The 14,290-nt window shown below is 37.9% G+C and overlaps 1 protein-coding gene and 1 long non-coding RNA gene across 6 annotated transcripts in view; one reads left to right on the top strand and one right to left on the bottom strand.

Moving 5' to 3' along the window:
* Positions 1–14,290, bottom strand: part of Magi2 (membrane associated guanylate kinase, WW and PDZ domain containing 2) — a 1,234,376-nt gene that overhangs the window by 57,571 nt on the left and 1,162,515 nt on the right. The gene's annotated exons all lie outside the window — the stretch shown is intronic.
* The window catches only part of LOC150063225 (uncharacterized), a 71,342-nt gene that overhangs the window by 826 nt on the left and 56,226 nt on the right, over positions 1–14,290 (top strand). For all 5 annotated transcript variants that reach the window (XR_016535507.1, XR_016535503.1, XR_016535505.1 and 2 more), the window contains exon 2: positions 3,506–3,618. This is a non-coding gene — a long non-coding RNA (uncharacterized LOC150063225). The remainder of the gene's footprint in view (positions 1–3,505; positions 3,619–14,290) is intronic.

The following is a 14,290-nucleotide window of genomic DNA, read 5'->3' as shown; positions in this document are numbered from 1 at the left end:
GAAAAATCATGTAAGGTATTTTGGTGATGTAAAAAGGTGATCCAATTCATTGGTGCTAGATTTAATAGTAACAAATACCATCTAGACCCAGCCTCAAGGCTTCTCTGTCCTGTGATAAATTAAGAAAAATTATTGTTGGGGTAATGTTGAAAGGGATTACAGTTGCATTCATCAGTTAGTAGGTGCAGTACTTCTCACATATTGATACTCCTCAAGTTTTTGTCCCTGATTCCCTCCCTCTCCCCCTCCCAATCATCTTGTTTTCCACCTTCCCTTCCCTATTCCAGATGAAAAAAGAAGGTTTAATGTTTGCCTTCAGGCTTTTGTATAATCATCTTAGTTGGAACTTGCTGAATGAATTTACTTTCATCCTCTCAATACCTGGATGTATAAGAAGCGAGACAAGGTTCACTTGTTACATTCTGACCTCATGTGACCTCATCTGCAGCTACCACTGTGTGGCCAAAGAGCATCACTTCCTTGCATCATAATGGGGAAAGTGATGAAACGAATGGAAGATTCACAGCCTCTTGGGATGGAGAAAATGAACTGCTGGAAATCTGATGTAGTCTTTTCATACTTTCCCCATTACAAAGGGGAAATTATGCTCCAGTTAAAATCAAGAGATGAGGTGGAGAAGGGGAGAGAGAGAGAGAGAGAGAGAGAGAGAGAGAGAGAGAGAGAGAGAGAGAGAGAGAGAGAGAGAGAGAGAGAGACAGACAGAGAGAGACACACAGAGACACACAGAGACACACAGAGAGAGACAGAGACAGAGACACACAGACAGAGACAGAGACACAGAGACAGAGACAGAAACAGAGAGAGACACAGACAGAGACAGAGTGACAGAGACATAAAGAGAGACAGAGACAGACAGAGACAGAGACAGACAGACAGAGACAGAGACAGAGACACTGAGACAGAGACACAGAGAGCAACAGAGAGAAAGAGGAAAAGGAAAAAAAAAAGAAAGAGGGACAGATAGACCAGAGAGAGGCAATTCAGGAATCTTTGTGTAAGTTTGTATGGGCCAAGGAAACATCTGGGCACCTGTGGCAGAAAGGTTAAAACAAAAAAGGACAATCTTCTCCTGCATGCTGATTTTACTGTGTGGCATATTCTTGGCTACTTCTCTGAGGTGACAGGATAATGCCTTCATAGTTTCTCATTTGTAGCCTGTAAACCTGGTTTCTCTCATTCACTCTAGATCTTTCAAGGACATGAAACATACCTGTGGTCTCTGTGTCATCCATACCTGCTACAAATTTTCAACAAATAGGAATCACTGCATCAAGCTACCCATTGAGTTATGTTTGTTTTGCTTTCCAGTTATAATAAACATTTGCACTCCCATGACAGTGGAAGTTAATCTGAGCATTCCTACAGCATTCTAGAAATACTGCTGTGAGCAACTTCACAACAATTTCAATAGTACTTACAGGAGACCAAATGGATTTTAAGTAATGGCAACTTGCTCAAATTGTTAGAGGTAGGTAAAGTTATGAGAAAAAAATGCTAAGGGATTGAGAGAAATAGAAATGAATGAAGAAAAAGTTGAAAGAAATCACAAAGTCCTAGAAAAATGATACCCTCCCCCCACCTCATTAGAATTTTCTTTGCTACAGGCACCATCATGGATTCTCAAACAATAGGATGTTTGGGCTCAAATGGAGAAAAGACCAGGCAGATTTCCCAAGTTGGTAGTGATCTTTCCCATTTCATGGCTATTTTTATGCTTAGCCTATGTTAGATGTGATTGTATTGGCATGGTTCTAGTGTTGGAGATTGAACTCTGGTGGGATTTCATGAATGCCAGTCAAATGTTCTACCACTCAGCTATATACTCAGCTCTGTTAGATATTATTTAATAACCATTACATATTTTCTGAGGGGTAACACTGTGCATTTTGAGTAATGTTTCATTTTCTCCCATTAGACTTATAATTGAAGTAGATGGGATGTAATTACCTCTTTAGGGCCTGGCTCTGGTTAGAAGTTGTGCTGTGTGCAGTTGTCTAAGCAAGGGACAGGAAACCATCAAACCAGCAGGTTTTTTCCCCACAGAGAAAACTTTTGGAAATTGAAACACACGGTTGAGAGTACTAACACTGTGAATTTTTGTATCAATAATTTGAGACAGCTCATTTTATATTGAAAACCATTTGAGACTTTTTTTTCTTACCAGTCCTCGGGCTTGAACTTGGGGCATGGGCACTGTCCTTGAATTTTTTCAAGGCTAGCACTCTACCACTTGAGCCGCAGCACCAATTCTGACTTTTTTTTTCTATGTATGTGGTACTGAGGACTCGAATCCAGGGTTTCATACATGCGAGGCAAGCACTCCACCACTAAGCCAAACTCTCTGGGGAGACTTGTTTTGTTCTACATTCCACACAGTGATCACCTGAAGAGGAAACATCTCAACAACTTTCAAGAAAATGTATTCAAATTGAAATGTGAAATGGCTGTGTGGATGGGCAGGTCCTTAAGATTATGGGTGGACCCATGTCTGCCTAGAAGGGTGGGGAAGGTGAAGGGCACCGGTGGGTGGAAGGAAGTTACAGGCTGCTGCAGAATTCTGAGGGTGAACCACCAGATGTGGCTGTCCACTCTTTTCCATGTTTTTATCATTGTGTAATTCACTCTAAAAAGATTTAATCATAGCACAAAGAAAGCTTAGTTTTTGATTTGGCCATGTTGCTTTATGGCAGGGTGTGTTATCTTGTCTGGACTTTCAACTTAGGAGGCTGGTTTTGGTGGAGATTCAGGAAAAACTCTCCATGGGCAAGCCTCCGGTTTCCATTCTATTTTTTTAAGCCTCAAAATATAAACATGGAAATGTAAAATTTAAAAATGGCGTAGTAACTCAAATGCGGAAGTAGTTGAACTCTCAATGATATTTGATAACTTTCTCACCAGATCTGTCCCTTGTTTTCATCAAACATATATTACCAATTCTAATCTCACACGCAGAGACTTTATTAGATTGTTGCTTTTAAATCTCCTTCAGTTTTCAGGGCTTTTAATGTTAGTAGATGATTAGTTCTTGACCTTTTTTCCTCTCTGTGCTTTATGCATGCCCTGTGGATCATCTCTTCCTTGCAATGGAAGGTTTTTTAGAACATTTCTTTTTCTGCAAGACTGGATATCCTGTTCCATTTGTCGTCACTCTGCACCCTTCCTCCTCTATTCAAACAGCTCGGTGCTACTCATCCTTTAGGACCTAGGACCATCTGTTTTGTACAGTATCATTCAGGCAGGTTTCTACTATCCAATCAGTCTTATAGAAGCCTTCCCCATGCATTTCAGTGTTTAAAATGAATTTAAATGAAGTTTGTATTTTTTTTTTTCAATACTAGGGTTTAGACTCAGGATCTTGTGCTTGTGAGAGTGTCTCTTTACTCACTAAGTTAACACTTGTAGCCCCTTGTTCCACTGACTATTTTAAGATAAGGTCTCAGTTTTTGCCTAGAGGCATACCTGAACTAGAATTCTTTTATTTTAGGTTTTGCTCTGCATCTGTGATGGAAGTTGTATGCTACTCTGTTCAGGTTCTCTGACTGGCCTGAAAGTATGATCCTCTTGATCTCAGCTTCCTGCATAGCTGGGCTGAAAAAGGTATGTTATGTGCTTTAGCTTTTGGGAGGGGGTTTTGTACAGTTTTGGCCTATAAAGGGGTTTTGTAAAGTTTTGGGTCTGTAAAGTTGGTCTTAAACCATGATTCTCTTGATCATGAGTAACCTGGATTAAAGGCATGAGAAACTACAACCAACTATAGTAAAATTTTCATTCAGTTGTATAAAATGTCACTAGATTTGGCTATGTTCAATTGATCTAAAACATATGAAAGTCCCTTCTAATCTCTAAAGTATGCAAATGTAATCTCTTATTGCTAATGATTGTTTATCATTCTCATCATCCTCATTATGTAGATGAAGGAAAGGAAACACAGTAGCAAGCTTTTTATAATAAATCTAGAAGAGAAGGAGCTGAGCTCCTGAGGGTGGATGAAATGGGAAAATGGAGCAAGTGTTGTCTTTCTAGAACTGTTACTGAGAGGTTAAGAACTAGGAGTTCTTCTGATGGCTTTCTATTTCTTGTGTTATGGCTTTGGATGGATCTTTAGGAAAAACATTCAGTATTGTTGAATATGGGGCAGATAACGTCCATCCTCACCAAATACAAATATCCCACAGCTGTGGTAACAGATGTGAATGCAAGAAGGGAGATTTTAAAATAAATCAATTAATTATTGCTATTTTAAGACAGTTGGTTAGAAGGAAGCCAATGAGATGAGGGCAGGGGAAAGAAAGATGAGGTGAAATGGGACCCAGAAAGGACCAAAGAGAAAATAGTAGCCACATTGCTGACCTTTCATTTCATATAATAGAGACTGACGTGCTGGATGATTTAGGGATAATCCCTAAGTTTAGGCAGTTGCAGTGTTTTTGACAGAAGTTAACATTAACATACAAATAAGGCATTAAAGAGAATATCCAATTGTCATTTTTTTTTGTCAGTTGTGGGGCTTGAACCTAGGCACTGTCCCTGAGCTCTTCAATTCAAGGCTACCACCCTACCTGTTGAGCCATAGCGCCACTTCTCAGCCAACTGAATCAGAAACACTTTCTACAAAGGAAAAAAAAAAGCACCATCATCATTCCATTTTCCAGTGCTAGCCTGACTGTTCAGGCAAGAAGGGGAGATGAGACAATATCCTAAAATTATTTGCCTGAGCAAGACTGGAAAGCTATCCCTGGCAGCTCAGCTAGCAGCTTATATAGTTGTCAGAAATCACTTACATTAGGTCATGAAGTCCGTTTCCCTAGTTGATTGGAAAATAGACAAAAGGAAATCAAAGAGGAGACTTCCTATTATGGTCTCTGTGTAAGCTATCATTTCCCTTTCCTGGATATAATTGAGAGAAAAAGAGAGTACTATACTGCAGGCTTATCTAATTGGGTACATACATTTATATTCTAGATTTACGCAGTAATTATTCTATTGTTGCATGACAATAATTCTTTATTTTCTGGAGATAGCTATCTTGTATACCACATTTATACTTAGATATTCTGCATTTGGCTAGTCTAGACCTGACATGGTAACACTGTAGTTTATAGCGGGAAAGCATACCAGAATGGGTACCAGGTATGATTGTTAACTGGGATCTGGAGAATAAGTTAGTGACAGAATTACTTTAGAAGTGTAGGCAGGATTAAAGGCAATGCTAATGGGCTCTTGAGGCACTGCAAGTACGAACAGTGCAGTGGTTAAAATACTACCCACTAGAGGGACCTGGTGCAATTCTTAAGTCAAGGTCAAAACTGGAGGAAGAGGGACTAAAGACCTTATTTAATGTCTTTCACCCTTGTTACATTATGAAGAAGACAAGAAGGTTATAAAAGTAAACATAAACTACTCTCTTCTTGTAACAAGAAATAAACTTACAACAACATCTTGCCAGAAAGTCACTGAAGAAGACAGCCACAAGATGGAGGCATCACTTTTCTTTTGACATCATCATGCCTTTGCTCATAAAGCTAGCTAAAAGAGTCCTATGAGAAGCACTGGAAAGTCAACTCTTACAGGACACGTTATCTTAAGTTCCAGAACACTGCAGGACAATGAAAATTGTTTTTATAGCATTTAATACATTACAAACTAGGATGGGTACGTGTGTGTGTGTGTGTGTGTGTGTGTGTGTGTGTGTGTGTGTGTGTACATGTATCTGTGTATCCACGTGTCCAAGAATCTAAGAGTGAAGAGAATGACTTGATTCAATTTAGGGTAAAGTAACAAAAGGAAACATTTGCTGATAATTATTGCTTAGTTTCCACTATGATCTGAAATGAGTTTGCCAAGTTTCATGTGTGTGAAACTTCAGTGCACCAGAGTAGAGAGGTGTTGAGATTGTGAGAGTTCCGCTGTCATGCATGGATTGACATGACTATAAAAAGGATGCTTGGGTGTGGATAGGCTCTTGCTTGTCCTTCTGTTTTCTGGCATGTGTGTGAGAACACAGCAAGAAACCTGAACTAGATGCAGATGCTTTAGTCGTGGACCTCTCAGACTACAGAAGAGCATTTCTGTTCTCCATTCACCCATTCTCAGGTATTGTTACAGCAGTACAGATGAGTGACTCACAGTTCACACGCTGGCGCCCTGAGGATGACGAGCCCACTTTACCAATCTTTCAATTTCTCTAATCTATTTATTTTGGATTTCTATTCTATTTATTTCAGAGTCCTTATTTTAGAGAAAAAGGGATTTAGAAAAGGCCACAAAGCTTCTAAGTAGAGGAAATGAGATGAGACCTAGGTTCTCTAACTCCACATCCCCAGCTCCCTGTTCTACTGGTCTGCTTCAGCATTGTTGAGGAGGAGAGGTAGACAACGGAGTCATCATTTTTCTTGGTTGAGTTCAAGCTCTCTTCCTATGTGAAAAAGATGAGATGTTTGTGATTTATTATCAATCTTTGAGAAACTGTTGAGAAGTACGTGTAATCAAGTTACAAGTGGCTTTAAAATTGAGTTCATTGAAGCATGCTTAAGGGTGAAATGAACCTGACAATGACTGAATAATCTAGTTAATACTTAATAGGCCAGAACTTCCTAGGTTGCTTTAACTTTTCAAATGCTAGCTTAACTTATATGAATATATATATACGTATATATATATACGTATATATATATACGTGTGTAGTCAGGTGTCTTTGGCTTATGACTATAATCATAGCTACTCAGGAAGCTGAAATCGGAGAATCAAACCAGCCTGGGCAGGGAAGTCCACACTCTTATCTCTCATTAACTCTCATTAACTACTGCCATCTCTGCCTTACCCCAAACAAGTAGGAGTGGAGCTGTGACTTAAGTGTTTGAGTCCTAGCCTTGATAAAAAAAAAAAAAAAAAAAAGCTCAAGGATAGCAACTAGGCCCTGAGTTCAAGCTCCAAGATTGGTACCCCTCCCACACACATACCATATATGTAAACACCTACCGGATCCTATTCCCGCTTCCCACCATGCACATATTCAAACTGACTAAAATTCAGTAAATCCAAGTGAGATTCAATGGTATGTCTCTTTTGAACAATTAAAACAATTTAACCAAATGAATATCAGGCAGCTGAAACATGTCTTGACTGGGAGAGAGGGTAAGGGCCTAACAGAGTGGAAAGATGATGGGAAAGAGGGGTAATGGGCAAACAGAATCATAATATTCAATCCCACTTCTTGGCATTTACCCAAATGTCTAGAAACAAGGACAAACTAAAGCCACTAGCACAATGGCGTTCATTGCAGCACTATTTACTATAGCTAAGAAATGGAACCAATCCAGATGCCCCTCAGTAGATAAATGGATCAAGAAGATGTGGTACTTATATACAATGGGATTCTATGCTGCTATCAGAAAAAATGGCATGGCACCATTCGTAAGGAAATGGAAAGACTTGGAAAAAAAATCATATCAAGTGAAGTAAGTCAAAGGAACTCAGGCTCCATGGTTACCTTCATTTGTAATAATTAGTACATGTCTAGGACTCTCCTAGCAGAGGATTACAATAGCTCAAAACCTAGGTACATAAGGTCTTATAGGATGAGACTAATCAAAAGGGTCTCTAGGATATGGAAACAAGAGCTTTATCTTGTATGACTATTGTTCTTCATGTACTATGTTATTTTATCTTCTCTTTTTTTCCCTTGTGGTTAATCTCATGTTGTTACTGTATCTGACTTTGTTATCTGGTATATTGTCTATATGCTTGTTTATTTGAAATAGGGAAGGGAAGGGGGAAAACAAGATGATTGGGAGGGGGTGGGGGAAGGGCAACAGAGACAAAACATAAGAAGGGGTATCAATGTGTGTGAAGTAATGCACTTACTACCTGAAGAATTAACTGTAACCCCTATATACATTATCCTGACAATAAAATAGAAAAAAAAAGAAAAAAATTCAATGTATATACCTGAAAATGGGTGTAGGAAATTTGAGAGGACTGGTGGAGAAAAAGAAAGGCCGGAAGGGGGAATGATGGAAGGGTAACTGATCAAGATGGATTGGATTGTACACATTAAATGGGCATGTTACGTTACACTTCATAATAAAATATTAAGAAAAATTCTGTCTTTGCTAAGCTCACATCTGTAATCCTAGCTATCTAGGAGGCTGAGATCTGCATATCACAGTTCAAAGCCAGCCTAGGCAGAAAAGTATATGAGATTCTCATCTCCAATAAACTACTCAGAAAAAGCTGGAAGTACTGTTACTGCTCAAGTGCTAGGGTGCAAGCCTTGAGCATAAAGTGGGCAGTGCCAAAGCCCCAAGTCAGGCAAAAAAGAAAACAAAAAGCTAATTTGGCTTGGTTAAAACTAGGTGTGTGACTGTGAAACCCTATTTTCAATTAAGTGCTAGAGTGCTAGAGTGCTAGCCTTGAGCAAAAAAGCTCAGGGTCAGGGCCCAGGCCTTGGGTTCAAATCCCACGATCACGACCACCACCAACAAAACCCCCAAACAAAACAAAATGAAACAATCCCAAAACAACAACAAAAGCCACCTAGCTGTGTGGAAGTTTCAGATGAACAGGATCATGGCTGAACTTGTGGTCTCTTTTTGAGTTTCACAGAGAGTACACAAAGTAGGAAGACTGATTATCAGTGAAGATCCCTAGGGTCTACTATTCTTGCTTGCTTTAATTTTTAAAAACAGCTCTCCAAGAACTTTCATTCATTGCCATCATATTTAATGGTATGTGGATTACAGTAATTTTTCTAAGAGTGCCATCACTTTGATACACAAAATAAACATCTATTTTCTTTTTTTTTACTATTTAAAGTCACATATTAATTTATTTAAATTTTACAAGTAGGAATGTAGTTGAGTGTCTACAAAAAATAATCTTGCTTCTGTTCATGTTAATTCAGATTGCCCACCCATGTGTGAGGACAGCTAAGCTAAGAAATTTGGCAGCATATTTTTTGGGCAATAATGAGAAGATAATATTCCTTAGGAGTATTTAAGTGACATCACTGTTGAAAGGTTAATTGGAAATAGAAATGTAAAGCTTTCTTAAATCACTAGACTAAAAAGAATCTGGTTTATTGTAGCTTTGTGATGTACCTTCTGAATTCATCTACTTTCTAGTTTAGGTTAATAACTGATTAGTGTAGCTGGGTCTGCTTTCAGAATTTCACATACATCCCATAGCCAATCAGCCATTTTTTTTTCCCAGAAGACCTTCTCACACTTATCTTGACTCACTGTCATTCCTCCTTGTATTCCTTAATCATACTCTTGAGAAATGGAATGCAGAAAATACTGGGTGGAAAGAAGAAATTCAATTTGATGCGTGGTCATGAGAGTTGATTGCAGTTGGGAAGCTGATATAAGAGGTACTCTGAATGCTCAGAACCCAGAGCACCACTTGCTGCTACTTGAGAGTTCCATAATTAATTATTGTGAGGAAGGCAGCTAAAGTGGAGCTACTCTATTATGCATCCCAACTAGATTCAAATTATCTTCCGTTCCTTATATGAATATTTATTCTTATATTCACTAGATACATTAATTTAGGCTTCTCCCTCTATGCAAAATTTTTAATTAATGGCCTATTATGCAGCTGTGAGCTATCTAGATAAAAAGTTGCTATTTTGCAATTAGCAACTAAAGATAGTTTTATTTTAGATTTGTTCTAGGACTGCCACAAACACCATCTCGTTTAATTCTCAAATGGACAAATACATAAACCCTTGACAGGCTAAAGGAAGCAAGAGAAAAATTTGTATTAACTCTGTAAAAGAGAATTTTACTGGGAGCTGTTAATAAATACCAGCGTGATATCATTGGTAACAAGATATCACATGATTACTTAGCTTTGAGCTGTCCTATATACTTACTAAGCTCTTTAGTATGAGTGAGACAGGTGTCTTTACCACCTTGAGTACACGAGCATTTATTTAAGAATGACTTAAATTTATGAATCTGCATCTGATTCAGTCTTCCACGTCCTTGAGTGCTTTTTCTGGTTTTCCATTCTAGATTCCTGCCTTTGACTATGACTCTGGTTATCTCTGATCCTTTCAGTGATGGCTCTCTAGCTTACCTAGGTTCTCTGTGATGTTGCTAGTTTTGGAGGTCAGTTCTGCCTGTATTTTATCTGCATCACTTTGCATCATGTTTGGTGTGATGTGGAAGTGATTTTACTTATTACTAAAGAACTGAATGTAAATATAGAAATAGAGAAGCATTCACTGGGATTTCTAGAACAATTCTGTAGGCTTATCCTGACGGAGAATCCTTGTTTTCTAATCACCTTTGTTTTCTCAGTATCTCACATTACTAATCCAACTTGTTTGATTAAGCTGTCTCTAGTCACTGAGGTATAAATGTAAAATTGATTTATTTTTCCAATAACTGCTACCAGCTGTGCTCTGTTTAGTCCCCCACCCCTTTCCTGTTAGGCAGTCCAATTCCATTAGCTATTAAAAAGTCTAGTGCAGTTAGCCTTGTACTCTTCAAGAAGGCTTCCCTTTCTAATTGCACACTGGATGGAAGGCTTGAGTTTTTAACCCCCTGTCTCAAACTCCATCTCTTCCTTTCCTACTCAGCATCAACTTCCTCCATGGATTCTATAATTTAAATATTCTCCAGTAAGAATTGTAAGAGTTTCTGCTTTTTTTTTTTTTTTGTCAGTCATAAGGCTTGAACTTGGGATATGGGCATAGTACCTGAACACTCAGGGCCGGTGCTCCACTACTTAAAGCCACAGCTCAACTTCCTATTTTCTGGTAGTGAGTTGGAGCTAAAAGTCTCACGGATTTTCTAGCGGGGCTGGCTTTGAACTCCAGTCCTCAGATCTCAGCCTCCTGAGCAGCTAAGATTACAAATATGAGCCCCCCCCCCAGCATGTGGCTATAATGATATTTTTACACCACAAGACATCCTTATAGTGTCTTTTTGACCCATGGAAAATGGTGGAAAAATGGGGAGAAAAAGTACTGGCTGATCTAAAATATCTTCTCTTTATTTCTTAATTTTCAAAGTTTTTTTCTCCCATCCCCAGTCAATTAGGACTACTCAGCTACTTTGAGCAAGAAGTAATCACAACTCTGTCATGGGGTAGACGGCAAGGACAGTTCAATCACCCCTTGAAGGGGCAGTCAGAACAAATTTAAAATCTTTCTTAATGAAGAATAGGCTGAAGTGAGGAGAAAGGATGTTTACTGCTTCTCAGATTCAATTTTCTGCTAAAGAGAATGTAAAGAAGATCACTAACAGTTGGACCAATTCTGTGAAATGGCAACTCTGATGGGTCCCCTAAGGAGATGTCTGAGCTCAATTCTGATGACAGTATAGAAAATAGGTGAGGCTTCTAAAATCAGGAACGAGACAAGGACACCCACTCTCTCCACTCCTCTTTAATATAGTATTAGAATTCCTAGCCAGATCTATAAAGCAAGAAACAAGCATAAAGGGGAATCAAATAGGAAAAGAGGAAGTAAAACTTTCTCTCTGTGCAGATGACATGATTTTGTATTTAAAAAAAACCCTATAGACTCCACTGCCAAGTTGCTTGAGGTGATTCAAAACTTCAGCAAAGTAGCAGGGTATAAAATTAACCCTTAAAAATCAACTGCTTTCCTGTATCCCAACAACGAAAGGAGTGAGGCAGAAATCAGGAAAGCAACTCCTTTTGCAATAGCCTAAAGGAAAATAAAGTACTTAGGAATTAACTAAGAATGAAAAGGACCTTTATGATGAAAACTTTAATAACCTGAAAAAGGAAATTAAAGCAGAACTGAGGAAGTGGATAAACCACCCATGCTCCTGGATTGGAAGAATTAACATTGTGAAAATGGCAATTCTGCCAAGGGCTATCTACAAATTTAATGCCCATCAATATTCCAATGTCCTTCTTTATGGAGGCTCTGTATGGAAAAGGACATAGCTAGCAAGTTAAATAGAAAGTCCACAGACTGGGAGAAGATCGCACTAGCCATAAAACATTCAAAATTTAAAAAAATTGAATCTCTCAAAAATAAATCTTCAAAGAAACAACCATCCCATTAAAAGGTGGGCTAAAGACTTAAAGAGAGACTTCTCTGAAAAAGAAATAAGAATGGTCTATAAACACATGAAAAAATGCTCGATACCTCTGGCCATAAAAGAAAAGTAAATCAAAACAACTTTGAGATTCCACCTCACTCCAGTTAGAATGGCCATTATCAAGAAATCTAATCTAATAACAACAGATGCTGGTGGAGATGTGACCAGGAGAGATCACTACTACAATGCTGATGGGAGTGTAAACTTGTTCAACCACTATGGAAAGCAGTATGGCAGTTCCTCAAAAGACTAAACATAGAGCTCCCCTATGACTCAGCAATTCCACTCCTTGGCATTTACCCAATCACCCAGAAACCAAGACATACTAAATCCACTAGCCAATGATGTTCATTGCATCACTATTTACCATAGCAAAGATATGGGACCAACCTAGATGCCCCTCAGTTGATGAGTGGATCAACAAGATGTGGTATTTATACATAATGGAGTTCTATGCTGCTGTCAGAAAGAATGACATCGCCCCATTTGTAAGGAAATGGAAAGACTTGGAAAAAATCATATTAAGTGAAGTAAGCCAGATTCAAAGGAACATAGGCTCCATGGTCTCCCTCATTTGTAATAATTAGTACACACCTAGGACTCTCCTAGCAGAGGATTACAATAGCTCAAAATCTAGGTACATAAGGTCATATAGGATGAGACTAGATGAAAGGCTCTCAAGGATATGGAAACGAGGTTTATCTTGTGTGATTGTTGTTGTTAATGTACTATGTTATTTCTCTTCTCTTTTTTTTGCCCTTATGATTAATCTCATGTTGTTACTGTATCTGACTTTTTTACTTGGTATATTGTGTATACATTTATTTGTTTATTTGAAATAGGAAAGGGGAGGGGGGAAACAGGATGATTGGGAGGGGGTGGGAGGAGGGAAATGGGGACAAAAACATGAGAAGGGGTACCAATGTGTAAAAAGCAATGTACCTACTACGTGGGAATGTAATTGTTATCCTTCTATACATAACCCTGACAATAAAAATAAAACAATAAAAAAGATGCATTGACATAGTGACTTGACACACCTTTGTAAAACTACTTAAATATTATTAAAACAAGTAAATAACAAAAATGAATAAAGTAGGTGAGTAAATAACAAAAATGAATAAAATAGGTGAGGCTAAAATTTGAAAACAGGGGAAGATGCAGAAAGGAGGCTGTGAAAGAGTAATAGGAGTAATTTTATCAAAGTTATATATATACATATGTATATATAGTATACTATCTTATCACTAAGAATGAATGAAAGATTCCAGTACCCCACCATCTTTGCCAATATTTAAAGCTCCCAGACATTTTTGACAATCTAATAGATGAAAAATAGCCTTATTGCTTTAGTTTGCATTAGTATTTCTGATATTAACCATCTTTTCTGAGTTTTATTAGCTACATGGGAGTTGTCTTTATAAATTTCTTTATCTTGGACTTCATTTTTCTCATTGAGTTGTATTTTTTGTTATTAATTTATAAAATTTCTTTAGTATATATATGCTATGGATGACTTTTTTCTTTATTTTCAAATACAAATGATTTCCAGGATCTTTAGGTTATGTACAGCGAATAATTATTAGAATTTCAGGCTTCAGAAATTTTATTCTATACCTCACAAGTGAAATATCTTGAGAAGCATTAAGTACCAATAACTAACTCAATTATTTCTATTATACTTTGCAGGCAAAGGTTTTATAGAAGTTAATCTATGGCAGTTTAAGAGATCTATCGAAAATGAATTTTTTTCCTCCAAGAAATTTGTGACATAAATTAAGGAAGAAATGTATTTTTAGTTAAATATTTAGCAAATAATTTAGTTTTGAAGGACTGATTTTATAGCAATGGTTTTACAACTACCCAGTTGCCTAGGGGCTTGAACTCAGGGCCTGGGCATTATCCCCAAGTCTCTTTGTGATCAAGGATAGTGCTCTATCACTTGAGCCTTAGTGTGGCTTCTGTCTTTTTTGGATTAGTACATTGGAGGTAAGAATCTCAAGACGACTTTTCTGCCTGTGCTGTCTTCAAACTGCAATTTTCAGATCTCAACCTCCTGAGATCAGGTATGGTCACTAGTCCCCGGTCTCCCTTGGATTTTTGCCAGGTGTGAACATCAATCAGGCTTATGTAGAAAGCTTTCTGAAACCACTCTGTCCTTTTTCAGATTTATACATTCTCAACAC

This window comes from Megascapheus bottae, chromosome 5 (genome assembly GCF_031878675.1).
Source record: "Megascapheus bottae isolate mThoBot1 chromosome 5, mThoBot2.hap1, whole genome shotgun sequence".
Taxonomy (NCBI): Eukaryota; Metazoa; Chordata; class Mammalia; order Rodentia; family Geomyidae; genus Megascapheus; species Megascapheus bottae.
Note: the sequence above shows the minus strand (reverse complement) of the source record. Positions and strands in the feature narration are given on the sequence as shown.